The sequence below is a fragment of the Antechinus flavipes genome, chromosome 4, assembly GCF_016432865.1.
Source record: "Antechinus flavipes isolate AdamAnt ecotype Samford, QLD, Australia chromosome 4, AdamAnt_v2, whole genome shotgun sequence".
Lineage (NCBI taxonomy): Eukaryota > Metazoa > Chordata > Mammalia > Dasyuromorphia > Dasyuridae > Antechinus > Antechinus flavipes.
The window spans coordinates 172,872,910-172,887,787 of NC_067401.1; the positions used below are offsets into that span (position 1 = coordinate 172,872,910).

Here is a 14,878-nt window from a genome sequence, read left to right on the forward strand (position 1 = left end):
ATTATGATTTATTATCAGTAAATGTTTGAATTCCATACCTATATGCCCGGTGTTCATGTAAAAATTTTTTGGGCAAAAAGGAATCACGAGTGGAAAAAGGTCAATAAACTTCCACTTCACTGAAACCCAAGGGAAAGATCCTGGGATGTTTGTTAGCCTTAAAAAAAAAAAAAAAAAAAAACACAACCACATGCAAACATTTCAGTACTTGGGAGACTATGGCCCTTTTATACCACTAATCATTTAGTCTGAAACTAGACCTTACCTTCCTCTGCTACATTTTGTTTAAAATTCTCTTCATCTGATCAACTATGAGAGACTCAGCTCTTTTCAATAATGTGGTGATTCAAGGCAATTCCAATAGACTTAGGACGTAGAGAGCCATCGAATCCAAAAAGAGAACAATGGGTCCTGAATGCGAATCAAAGCATAGTATTTTCCCTTTTTTTGGTAGTAGTGAGATCAAAGCATACATAGTATTTTCGCTTTTTTTGTTGTGCTTGTTTGCTTGCTTGTTTTTTTTTCTTTTAATATGATTTTTCTTGAGCAACATGAATAATATGGAAATATATTTAGAAGAATAGTATGTTTAACCTATACCAGATTGCTTGCTATTTGGGGGAGGGAGAGGGGAAGAGAGGAGGAAAAATTTGGAACACAAAGTTTTCCAAAGGTGATTTTTGAAAACTATCTTTGTATGTATTTGGAAAAATAAAATGCTATTAAACATAAAAAATAAATAAAATCCCCGTCACCAATTTAGGTCTGCACCTATCTGAAATACTGAGAGGATAAGTGATTTACCTTGTCAGCAGGTGAAATATTCAAATTTGAATCCACATCTTCCTGACTCTATGTTACTCTTCTCTGCCATGTTTGTTATAGACAGACAGACAAACACATACACACACACACTTTCACTTTAGGCAGCTCAACTGAAAAAGAAATTTAAAACACTTTCTATTTGCTTGATATTTAATATCATCTAAAATTCACCAAGTATCTGAATCTGAGGTGAGAAATGAAACAGTGTTTTTGAGGGAATACAAAGGGGAAAAAAAAGAGAACTAAAAAGAAACATGCCTCTGGATGAGCTGTTCATCATTAGAATCTGGTAAATTTCCCTGAGGTTATCATTTTCTCATCTCAGACATCCACAACCAAGAAGCTACAACTGGAACTTGGAATGTAGGCAAGGAGGAAAAGAATGAGGTTCCCAAATACTGCTGAACAGGTTTTCTAATGCAAAAATAAAGCAAATTACAGTTTGGGTTCTGATGGACCAAAGGGCTGAGAGAAACAAAGGAAGACATCATGCCCACTGCCAAATTTTATCTACAAATATGTAAAAGCACTGAGTGGAGTCAGAACATAGACAAAGAAAGTGTATAATTCTTCTCAGTGTAATTCAGTGAAAAAGGAGTTTATATTCCACCCCCAAATTGAAAAAATGGTGGTAAAGGTAATGCCTTACATTTCCCCACCCTAACAATCTATATTAACTAAATTTGACATGCCATCTATGCATGCCAATGGAATGGTTACTTAGAAAAAGTGGACTCAGAAGTGATCTGCTGATCTTGTATTCCTCTGTGGAGAAGGGAGAGAAGATTGGATGGTAGGAGAAAAAAAGAGAGCCTAAATCTGTTGGAATCCTTACAAACTGCTAACTCATTAGAGTTGCTCTAATCTTACAAGAAGATGTTTTGGGCAGAACCTGAAACAAGGCACTAAGTAGAACTAATTAGTACAATGCTTGTGTTTGCACCTTTACTCATTGGAGTTCACAAGTATGCCAGCTTCACAAAGTAAACTTTGTGAGTTCACATCTCCCATAGTGCTCTCTGGCCCAAAGAGCTTCAAGGGAGGTGTGAACTCACAAAGTTACAAAGTTTACTTCGTGAAGCTGGCATACTTGTGAACTCCAATGAGTAAAGGTGCAAACACAAGCATTGTACTAATTAGTTCTACTTAGTGCCTTGTTTCAGGTTCTGCCCAAAACATCTTCTTGTAAGATTAGAGCAACTCTAATGAGTTAGCAGTTTGTAAGGATTCCAACATAAATCCAAGATAGTGTCATCCAACATCACTCTTTCTCCTTTTACTTATCCCCTATTGATAGCTAACTCCTGGAATTAATCTCATTCCCTCATTATGATCAACAGAAGATGAATGGGGTATATGTGGGCAGCAACAATCAAGCTGTGAATGAAATCTAGATGACTCTTTCCTATAGACAATTAAATTCTTTGAGATCTGAAGCTTTTCCATTTCCATCTTTGTGTTCCTAACACCTCATAAGTGCCTGGCAAAAAACAGGCATTTAATAAAATCTCTTGTTGCTGATGGACATCTCCTCTGTAGCTCTATAGAGAAGTCTTTTCTAGAAAATCACAGGGATGGATATCTCAGCTCTCAAGAAGAGCCATACAATCTCTCCAAAGCAAATTCTCAAGATACAGTGACAATAGATCAAGTTTTCAGGGGTGTAGATGCTGCTCTTTCCCCTCCATATGGAATACAAAGACTATGTTTACAGAGAGGCCACCGGGCAGATGAACAAGGTCTCTGTGGGGTTTTCTCATCTTGTCCTAAGTTATTAGCAATGCTCAGACCCAACACCAGGTGGGGACAGAAAGAACTTCTGACGATTTTCTCTGGCACTAGGGACTGGGAAGACCCTGCAAACCACACCTGTGTTCAATTATGTTTAGCAGAGTACAGTTTTCATGCACTCCCAAAGTATTTTCTTGATGGGGGAGGGGTAGAAGTTTATACTTAGCATGTAGAGGGTGGCCATCTCAAGAGACTGACTTATTATTTACACATCTTCTTCACTGTGGTCTGTGATCACTATTTCTAAGTCTTCTTTGCAGCACTGCATATTTTGCCAAATTTTTACATGCTCCTTTCAGGATCTTCCCTTGTAAAAAAAAAAAAAAAAAAAAAAAAAAAGGAAGTTTCCAAACTTTTTTTCACCCAACTCCCATTTAAAAGGACAAGTCTCCAGAATAGAATGATTCTTAGCAACTGAGAAGGACAAGTCAGCACAGACTAAGAAATGGCATCATGTTGCTCCAGGTTAGTGCTAGATAATCATTTCTCCAGTACTACACTTTAGTCTGGTGTGTCAAGGTCAGTGATACTGTATATGGAAAAGGCAATTCTGAGGTCTGAGGGAAACAGCTCTATAGCACCAGATTAGAAATCAAAGGACCTGACTTCTAACTCCCATCTCATTATGAATAGTTTGTGTGAGCATGACACTAGCTGTGTGACCCTGGATAAATCACTTAACCCTATTTGCCCCCATTTCCTGATTTGTAAAATGAATTAGATAAGGAAATAACAAACCATTCCACTATCTTTGCCAAGAAAACTCCAAATGAGATCTGAAATGACTGGACTTCAATTCTCTCATGTATAAAATGAAGAAGTTGGACTAGATACATCTTCAAGGACCTTTCTAGTACTGACATTTTATAAATGTCTGCTTTAGCAAGAAGTTAACCACCACTTTTCTAGCTCCAAATTTACAAAATTTCCTACCACATAAAAAAGAAATTCTTCTCCATCTTCATCCCAACCATTCCATTCTCACTCCTCAAGGTCCTAACATCCCTGTCAGGTTCTTCTATCTGGATAATCTGGTATGATTTAGTTCAAAGAATACTTTATTTCTGGTCTCAAATTCTCATTATTTAGTATCAAGTAATCTGGGACAAGTCATTTAACCAATCTAGATTATCTACTAATAACATAAAAAAGACTAGACTAGATTATAACTAAAATTTCTTCTACCTCTAAATCCTATGATTTCTCTCTCACTATAAAAGGACTTTACATTCCTTTCATTTTCTAAGCCTATCCCTAAAGGGCTATTGAGCTCAAGCTGTACTCTGGTTTTCTCTCCCTTTCCCTTCATAAGGATTTTGCCCCAAACTTAGAATCAGCTGAGTCACAAATTGGAGAGAAACACTAGGTGAAAGGTGGGAGACTGGATTCTTTCACACTTAGATATTATGAGGCTCAGGTGTCTATAGAGGACTTTACAATCTCTCTGTTGTTAATGTGGGAAGGATGGGGGAAGAGAATTTGGTAGAGACTGAATGTGAATTAGGGTAACAGGAAGATTCTCCATACCCAGATACATATATGCATCCCCACCACCACCATCCTTCTCAGCTGTCTGTAGAACCTATGGTGATACAAAGAGCTCTGAACAGAAAGGTGGACCCAGAGGAATGTAGGCCCATAACAGCTGCATTTATCTTAAATAGAGTTGGGCACAGTTGTAGTAAAGAAGGAAGAAAAGAGGACAGAAATAAGTAGGAATAACCTTTTTAACTCTGCCTTGAGTTCTGGCATTCCTGTTAATTCCTGGCCCTAAGTCTCCCATAATAAGGGATCTCTGAGAGGCACAGGTCACAAATCCAGATATTTGTGTACCCAGAACTTGGGCTTCAATGTGGAATTGAATCTCAACCCAGCTGTCTAAAGAGAAGCTGTCTCTCTATCCAAGGGGCCTCCCGGACCCTGAAACAGTTGCCAAAAGCTAAAGTCTGCACAATGGACCAGCTGTCCCAACCATGAGCCTCTGACACAGACAACTGGGCTCCTCATTAGCCAAATAAAAGAAACATTCAGGACTATAGATACACATTTAGATTCCACATCCAGAGTCCTTGAAGGAACAGGCAACTCCACTTCTCTAGTTGACAGTTAGATGATGTCCCAATCATTCAAAAGTGGTTCTGATCAGCAATGGGGAAGGGAGGAAACCTCAGAGTTGACATCACCCGTTTCTTTCTTGAAACTAACATAGTTTTGTCTTAATGGAGTTTTTTTCAATTGTTATTTTATTGAGATTTATTAATTAGAACATCCTTGTTTCCCCCTCTTCAAATTCCTCTCCGCCATGCCCCAACACACACACACACACACACACACACACACACACTCTTACACTCACCCAAAACACATATATTCTACCTAAGCAAAGAGGAAAAAACTCTTTGGAGGATTATGGCTGTAGCTAGGTTGTCGCTAGTCCTAGATAGGAGTAAATCAGCATGAACCTTCAACCCCACAAGAAGTGATAGACACTGATTTTATCTTGCCAGATGTAGAAGAGGGAGAGCAAATTTGAGGAGGAATCTGCCCAAGGAAAAGAGACTAGAAACCCAGCTGAGAGGCAGTTCTCTCTTCTAGGGTTTCTTCTAAACAGAAATCAAACTCGGTTCCCAACATCCCCAAAGAAAGCTGTAAACAACTATTCAGAATCTAGCAATCTGTTCAGAAGGGGAAGGAGCTTAAAAAAGCATGGAAAGAAAACAAGAAAAATTTTTGTGAATATAAAAGAAAGGGTGAAAGACCAAAAGGTCAAGGGAAAAAGAGTAAGTAAAAACCAAGCTCACAAGCAGATAAACTAATAGAGAGCTCATAAAGAGAAAGAGAAGAATGGGTGAAAAGTCAAAGGTCAAAACACTGTGAGCAATTATTGTACCACAAAGGAAAATGGAACAAAATTCCCTAATTAAAAAGAAAATTCTGCAGACTCTCTAGGGATCATGGAACAACAGCAATAAACTACAAAATGGTTCAAAAGAGAAATAAAAATGTTAAAAGAAAACACAAAGAATGATAGTAAGTCAGAAATAAAAGCTCTCAATGCAAAATTGAGGGAATAGCAGAGTACAGAATTTAGAAAACATTTAGAAAACAGAAAATTTAGTTTCACTCCAAAGAAGGTGAATCAGGACCTCTGAAAGAGAAAATGACAAATTTAGAGCATACAAATACATAAGTGGAAGAAAAATGGTCAGAAGCAAACAAGGGCAGCAAAATTAAGAGTATATTACTTCTATAAAAGCCAAAGTGACTGAACAGAATGTAAATTGATAATCTAATTGCAACAGGTCTCTTAGAAATACAAGAAAGAAGCAATCAAAATATTGAGAGAAGAGAAGCTGAAGGAAAGAAGAAAACCAGAGATGAGTGGAATATTTGACTTGAAAGTTCCACAAACAACAGAACCAGAAGAAAGGTAAATAAGCATAATTACCAAGAAAAACAAATTAGTTAAACTAATTCTCCAGTATTTATTGGTTATTATTAATTGTTTTTCATTCTAAAAACAACTAACTGAAGGATAAAAGAAAAGGGGGACAAAAAGGCCCTAATATGAAAATTAATTCTTAGTTGGAAAATGCAGCATAATGCAGTGATTATTAAGGTGATGGTTATAGATTTAAAAGGAATTTAAAGATTAAAAAAAGGAGGAAGAATTGAATTAACCCCATAGATTAAATTCAGCATCTCTTATTAAAAAGTTGTGAGAAGCCACAGAAATCAGAGTACTGGAAGTAAAGGGAAGTTTCTTCCCTACCAAGTTCACATGTGAATACTATATCGAGAAGTTTCTTTAACTTCTCAGCAAGAGTGAAAACTGTAGAAGAGGATAAAAGCTATGTAGGAGCTGGAATAGAAGGGAAAATAAAATAAGGGTTAGTGAGGAAAGAATTATAGAAGAAAGGGAAAAGGTCCACTAAAAAACATTTCTATAAGAAGTTCTATGTCTATGGAATGAAACAGAGACCTTTTTTTAATTTGGGGGTTTATTTGCAAATTAGGTAATCATTTCATTGAGAAAAGGTTGTATCACTCAGGACTTCATCCCATTCCAGAAATAGGGATATAAATTCTCAAAAACAAACAGGACTCAAGAGTTGTTCGGGAACCTGGTCTTAACAGTTGAAAGTGAAAAAAGTAGATACATGGGCTTCAAGGAATGACAGAGGGTGATTTTCACTACATATGACAATGTTTCCATTCAACAGTAATTCCTTAAATTAATACTTCTATGTGTGAGGGAATGTAATAATATCCATAAATGTCATAGAAATGTGATAGAGTAGAGTTGGTTCTTTGGAAGTTCTCCTTCATGATAGACACAGAGAGAATAAAGAAGGAACAACTAAAGAAAAGTGCAATCCAGGAATTATAAGAAAATTCAGAATAGACAAGAGATTAAAAATAATCAATCAGGAAAAGCAAAGTGTTTTGAAAAGAGTCATAAGAGAAAAATCTAATTTTAAATAAGAGGTTTGAGTGAGATGGTTGGAAAGATATTTTTTCCCCCAAATACACAAATGGGCCAGAAAAGAGACCAAAGGGAAGAATAAGTAAATAAATAAATGAATGAATAAGTGAATTTTGTTATAGTTGTTCAATTGTATCTGATTCTTCATGAACCCATTTGGTGTTTTGTTTTGTTTTGTTTTGTTTGGCAAAGACACTAGTTTGCTAGTTCCTTTTTCAGTTTATTTTACAGATAAGGAACTGAGGCAAAGAGTTAAGTGACTTGCCCACAATCACACAGATAGTATATGTCCGAGGCCTGATTCAAAATCAGGAAGATGAATCTTTCTGACTCTAAGTCTGGTACTCCATCTGTTGTACCACCTAGATGTCAATAAATGAAAAGAAGAATAAATGAAAGGATAGATGGATAGATAAATAAACATGTAAATTAATGAATAAACAGAAAAAACAAACTGACAAATAGGAAGTAAATTCAAGAAACAAGGATAAAATTGGAGTTAGAAATTGGAGTGAGAGTTTATCCAAAGTAGTGTACACAAAACTAATCTGTGGAACAAAGAACTGGTTTAAAAGATTAAAAGAATAAAAATCAGCACAAGATAAATAAATGAAAAATACAGACCTAATAGTAATAACTATAAATGTGAATAGTTAAACAACCCAATAAAATGAAGGAGTAGATTGGATGCTTTTTAATGGGTTACAAAAAACATGCAGAATTTTCTTTAATGAACCAGAGAGTAAATAATCTGCCAATTGAAAAGAAGCAAACCAAAAAAACCAAAGGCATATCAGAAGTCCAGAACATGGTACTTATTTTTTAAACACTCTGCTTTCTTTGGAGACCAGGTCTTTTTCTAAAAACATAACCTAAGCAGGATCATGAGATACTCCTAAGAACCATGAGTACCACCAGTTCACTTTCAGGTCTCCAATCATCCTCAACACTTTATACATACTTCCCAAATAAAGGGATACTTTAAAATGCTTCTAATTTGGGGAAATCTAAGAAATCCTTACATGTATTCAACCACTTCTTTCCTCTTGCCCTCACCACCCTCTCACACTCATCTTTTTACATGATAACTAATACCACCTTTGACATAACTTTGAACCCAAACATTACAGTATCTATGGGTGAATGAATTCTATAATACGAAATGTCAGAACTGGAAAAATCAGGATCATGTTTCTAAATTAGAACATAAATATAATAACTTGTATCTCTAGGGCACTTTTAGGTTTTCAAAAGTTTTTGGTCACAACTCTGTGATGATGGTATTAAAAGTATTTTACAGATAAGGAAAATAAAGCAGAGAATTAAGTGATGAACTAAAGCAGAAGAACCAAGGTCCAAACTCAGATATTCTGACTAAGGACAGTGTTTTTACATTGTATCATTTCAATTATATGAGTAGCATAAACTCTGAAGAAAAAGAAAAAAGACTCATATGTATAAAAATATTTATAGTAGCAAAGAATTGGAAATTGAGGGTATCTCCATCAATTGGGGAATGACTGAACAAGTTATCATATATGAAATGATGAAATGCTATTTGTGACAAAGCAGATGATTCCTGAAAAACCTGGGAAGACGAATATGAGCTGATGCAAAATTAAGAGAATGAACTAGGAGAAAGAACACTGTATATAGAAATGGTATGTGGTTACTCTGTTCAATATAATGTTCCATGACAATCCCAAAGGACTCATGATGAAAAATGCTATATACTTCCAGCAAGTGAACTGATGAACACTGAGTGCAGAATGAAATATATTTTCTTTCACTTCATTTTCTTGCTTTTTTTCCCCTTCCATAGCATGGCTAATATGGAAATAAGCTTTGAATGACTTCATATGTATAATGGGTATCATATTTCTTGTTATCTCAATGGGGAGAAGGGAGCTGGAGGAAGAGAGAGAATTCAGAACTGAAAATAAAAATTAAGTAAATAAAAGTAAAATATCCCCCTCCAAAAAAAAAAAAAATGAATAAATGGAAGGTTCAGATTAAAAACAAACAAAATCCCTACAGCCAAGAAAGCAAATTAAAGGGAGAAGAAAATAGCTGGATTTCATATTTATTGCTTGCAGTGTCTACCCAGAGATGACAAAGCAAAAGGCTTCTAAAAGGCACTTCCTTATAAGGAAGTAATGGCAAATTTTGATTGCAAAGAAGCCTGAGATTAGAAGACAAGTTTCCATAGTGAAAGAGCAGAAAAGCAGAAACACAAATTTTCTGCAAAAGCATTTCCTTATCACACATCACAGCTCACCAATGGGACACTGGGAGCTGGGAAGAACAAGGAACAGCTAGACAATAATACAATCATAGCATTAGAATTGAAAGAGACTTTAGAAATCATGTAGTCCCACCCCCTTAATTTTGACAAATTTGGAAAGTAGGGGCAGGAAAAGTAACTTGCCCAAATTCACTAAGGTAGCAAGTGAGATTTAAACCCCTTTCAGACTTTAGGAACAATAACTAAATCGGATAAACTGGGAAGGAATAGGTTTCTTTTGAGAGAAAGAAGAAAAAGACAGCTGATGACTGAAAGAAAGAAGGGAGTCAGTAGCATAAATGAAAAATAAGATAGGACCAGTATAAAGCCAAGATCTGGTTTCACCCTGGCCTCAGGCCACAAAAAAATTATTAGGAGCTGGCTCCATGGGGGAGGGGAAGAATCTCCAGGGCATTCTGTTGAAAAAGGGAAACTCACTATTACCTAACCTCTCTTTTTTGCTCCATTCTACTCCCATGGTATATGCAAGTCCCCATTTTTTAACTATGCTAACCCTCCCAGATCTTGCTTTCCTTTCCATTTCAGGCTGAAAATCTTGTTCTACGTTTTGCTAATGTAGGTAGCATAACCATCCAAATCAGTCTGAAGAATGTTAAACAATGCTGCCCATACTAAGAAATGTCCGTCTTAAAGACAAGTTTCTCAGTTTAAGATAGATTTTCCAAAATGAGAAAAAGGCTGGAAAGGCATTTAGATGAGTCATTCTATTTTCTGCATCTTTGCAAAAATCCTCTAAACAACCCCTGCTACTTTTTAATGCCCAGCTACATAAGACTAACTAATCTACATTACCATAGCTGTAAAGGAAAAAGATAAAGATAATCTTTATCCAATGTAACCATGTGGCAAACAAAGAAAGGAAGTCATCAAGAAATCCTTGGATTTGTCTGAATCCCAGCTCTGCCCTACACCTCAATTTTCCAGTTTTTTTACACATTATACAGCTCCCCTTTCTTCCTATTCTACAGTGATGCTCCTTGATCAGATCTCCCATGATGCTCCTTGAAAAAGACGCTTCACCTTTTGATTCTAGACATTTTCACTGGCTGTTCCCAAGCCTGGAATGCTTCCCCCTCCTCTTCTCTATTTCTGGCCTTCCTTCAAACACCAACTAAAATCCCATTTTCTATAGAAAGCTTTTTCTAATCCCCTTTAGTTTTAAGGCTTTTCCTCTGTCGATTATTTCCAGTTTATTCTGTAAATTGCTTATTTGTACACAGTTATTGGCATATTGTCTCTCCCACTGACTGAACTACTTGAGGGTAAGAGTTATCTTTTGCCTTTCTATATATCCCCATAGCTTAGTACACATTATCTAGCACATACTAGATGCTTAATAGCTATTGATTGATTATAATAGATATTCTATTTCCTCCCCTGCCCAGTGACTATGAATTCTGTTTCTTTAATGTCAATCAAGAAACACATGAGGGGCAGCTATTTGGTGCAGTGGATAGAGCACCAATCTTGAAGTCAGGAGGACCTGAGTTCAAATCTAGCCTCAGACATTTAATACTTCTTAACTGTGTGACCCTGGGCAAGTCATTTAACCCGAATTGCCTCAGCAAAAAAAAAAAAAAAAGAAAGAAAGAAAGAAAAAAAGAAAAGTAATAAACACATATGAAGTTCCTCCTCTGTGCCAGGCATTGTGCTTAATTGTTTCCAGCTAATAGGTAAAAGCAAAGTATTCCATAGTCAAGATATTTTATTTTTTTACCTTTTCCTCCCTCCTCCTCCTCCACAAGTCCCAAAGTAATTAGGAAAAAACCTCCATGGTAGCTGACACTTCTTAGTAGTAGTACACTACTCTATCTAGAGTTCTCTCCTCAATCATTACAAATACATCAGTATTAGAACTCTAAAATTAAGAATGGTGTTTTTTATTTTAGAGTGGGGAATAGATAGTGAAACTTTTTTCTTTCTACCCTCAACTTAGTTGATATAATCACAAAGAGGCACAAATGTAACACCTAGCATCCCTTTAAAAAGTATGAATTCTCTCCCTCCCTTGCGCCTTCCCCCCTCTCTCTGTCTCTGTCCCCATCTCTCCCCTTCTCTCCTTCAACATTACTGAATAAGTAATGATAGTCATACTTTCCACACTTGCATAGTCTTTCACCCTACCTCCCAATCTTAGAAAGTCAGTACAATTAGTTTGAGTCTGTTAAAGACAGAGGCATCAGTCAAAGAAAAACCTAGCACTTTATTTCATGTAATGGAAAAGGGGATTTTTCTATTGTCCTACTACTTATTAGACATGTCATGGCCTTCAATTTCCACTTCTACTAGTGGATGGGGCCCCAGAAGGCAAATATTACCTTAGCTTCTAAGATATCCTGTAGATCTGGGGTCCTAACACCACATAACTCATTAGCCCCTCCAGTATGCTTCCCTTTAATAATCAGCTAATAGATAAAATTAGCTTATACAAAGGCATTTTAAAAGTAACTATAAAATATTCTCCCACCCCCATAAACATTTCTCTCTCCATGACTAAGTCAGAAAAGAGGAAGTGACTGGATGAATAATGATTGACCAAAACTTCAAATGTCATTTCAATCATACAGTTCAGTCAGTTTGATTCAGTTCAAGGAGAAAGCTAGCAATGAGAAAGGATTCAGCTCTCTACCTCTTAGAGTGGGGAGGAAGGGATTATCTGGCCTGTCTCCTGGTCCACTGACCATGGAGTCAAACAGTAGAGCTACTCACCCAGAGGGAAGACACCCTATTCAACTGTAAAGGAGTGACTAGATATTAACACATTAACACTGTATCATCTCTTATTATACCCTATGGTTACATTTACCCAGGTGGGTAATATAACAAATCTTTCTCTTCACTACACACACAAATAAGGCTTTATAATTTACAAAGGACTTTCCATATAATACGTCCTCCTTAAGTTAGGTAGAATTTTCTATTTTACACTTCTGGAAACTTAAGTAGGTTAAGTGACTTAACCATAGTTAAATAGCTATTAAGTGATAGATCCAAGACTAAAATCCTTTATAACTATAAGTGCAGAGCTTGCTTTTAACACATCATTGCTGGTTGCCTAACTGCACACAGATATACCTTTTATATACATTTTACTTTCCTATATCTGATACTTACCTCTCCCCCTTTAAGTTAGTCAAGAAGTTAAGACAATGGATTGTTAGTACACTATTTTTTGTATCTGTAGATACAAAGGGCTATCTTTACCCCAAGCAGCAAGGAACATTTGATTAGAAGTCAGAATGCTTGGATTCTGGTCTTGGCTCCACTACTGACTAGCTATGGATTACAAAGTGCAGACTGAACCTCAGTTTCTTCTAAGGAAAGAGAAGATTGGACTAGATAATCTATAGGGTCCCTTCTAATTCCAAGAATCATTGACTTAGAATTGGAAAAAATACAAAGATCATTTAGTTCAGGGGTTCTTAACCTAATATTTTAATAATTATTTCAATATAACTAGTTATCTTTATAATCCAATGTATTTTATTTTTATGCATTTAAAAATTTGACAAGTACAAAGTCTTCATTAGGGTGCTAAACAGGTCTATGACACAAAACCATTAAGAATCTAATTTGAACTCTTTGTTTTATAAATGATATTGGGATCCAAAAGTATAAAATTACATGCTTGACCTCATACAGGTGGCAGAACCAGGTACTTGATTTTGAAATTCAGCAATCTTTCATTTGACCATATTGTTCTGACACTTTGTAATTATAGTATATATCTCTTTGCACAGCATAGAGGACATCGTACTCATAGTAACTAATAAATGTTTGTTAATGATGGATTTCAGTAATTGGAAGGCAGTTTGTTTTTCACTTAGACTGTGTCACTAGTACTTAACACAGTGAAGTGCCTAATAAATGCTTTTGGATTGAATTAGATGATGATATATTTACTTCCATCATCCCTCCTCCTCAAGAGTAATGGACACTTTATAAATCTTTCCAGTAACCAAGTTCTAAGAAACTGTTAACACATTTCTAAGGCTTTTAGTCCCCAAGCCAGTCCCAACATTGCACACATGTTCAAAGTTGTTAATACACTGGCCTTACTTTCAACAGGGGTTTGGTCAAAAGCTTATGCAGTGATGCAGCTACTTTTAACTAAGCCTCAGTCTTTCCCAAGAGAAAGAGTTTTTGCCACCTGTATGACAGGTCTTTTGTCACTAGAAAATCAAGTCTAATAGATGTTGTCAAGGACTATATCCTGTTCTGAAAAAGAGCTCGGTAAAACCTTGCTATTCAAGATCCAGCCACATAAAATCAAAAGGCTAAGCTAATAGAATATCATTAGTGGAAGAAAGCTGCCTCTTCTAACCAGAAATACCCTGACTTCAGTCTTCCACTAGCAACATCCTATCACCTCCTTTGATAACAGGATTAAGAGGAACCCAGTACTCATGTAGGGACAAAGTTGAAAATGGGGTAGATACAGGCTGGATTTCCATAGGGCAAAGATGACTTAGTCATAAGAAAAATATCATTCAACATTTTTGCTCATCTAAAGAAACCAGCAACCTGAAAATGAGAGGAAATTCTTTATTCCCTAAAGAATCTGAAATCTAAAGCTTGAGAACATGAAAAGGGAAGTAGCCAGTGTGGAAGAGATTGAGAAATAACTGGAGAAGTTCCTAGGAGTATACATATGCTTTTTACAGATATGTGAATATATCTACTGGTTCAGAGGCCAGCTAAGGCACATAAGAAAACGCCTCTTGGGACTGCCCAGTTCACTTCCACTCTGAACAGGAGAGAAGATATCATATGCTTTTCCTATTGCCTCATTTATTTCCAATCTTCTTATCAACAGCTTCCCAAGATTTTCACATGGGACTACCAGAGCTTAGAAAGAAGCTTAAAAGTTCATTTTGTCCTTCCTTCCTGCACTGTGACAAGACTATACCTCACTCTCACAGTTCTCCAAGGCAAACGTCATAAAATCTAGTTGAAAGGACTTCAGAGGTCATATGGTCTCATCTCTTAGCCAATGTAAAATCCATTTTATGACAACGCAAGAGGTTCTTCTCTCAATTTCTCCTCAAACATTTCCAGGGATAGGAAATCCACTACTTTATGAGACAGCTTGTTTCACTATCCATTGATTCACAACACTTTTATTATCAAAGCTCCTTACTTCTTAAAAACTTGCTCTTTTGCCTTATGTCCTCATTCTCCCATTATTTCCACTTACATCCACCCATTTACACAAGCTTTCTTACTTGCTCCTGGTCTAAGCCCAGCTTCTTAAATTGTGGTTTACAGCTCTTTATGGGATCATGTAACTGAATGGGAGGGTCAAAAAATAATGAGTAAATGTTTGATTTGTATACCTATTTCATATACTTATATATCCAGGGTCACTAAAAATTTCTTGGGCAAAAAAGGGTTATGAGTAGAAAAAGGTTAAGAAGCCTTGGTCTGAGCTACCCAATAAGTATTGCACCTTAGAACTATGAAGTTATAGC

The 14,878-nt window shown here is 36.2% G+C and overlaps 1 protein-coding gene across 3 annotated transcripts in view; it reads right to left on the reverse strand.

Annotated features, from left to right (window-relative positions):
• SEPTIN9 (septin 9) overlaps positions 1–14,878 on the reverse strand; it is a 324,173-nt gene that overhangs the window by 138,594 nt on the left and 170,701 nt on the right. The window lies entirely within an intron of this gene.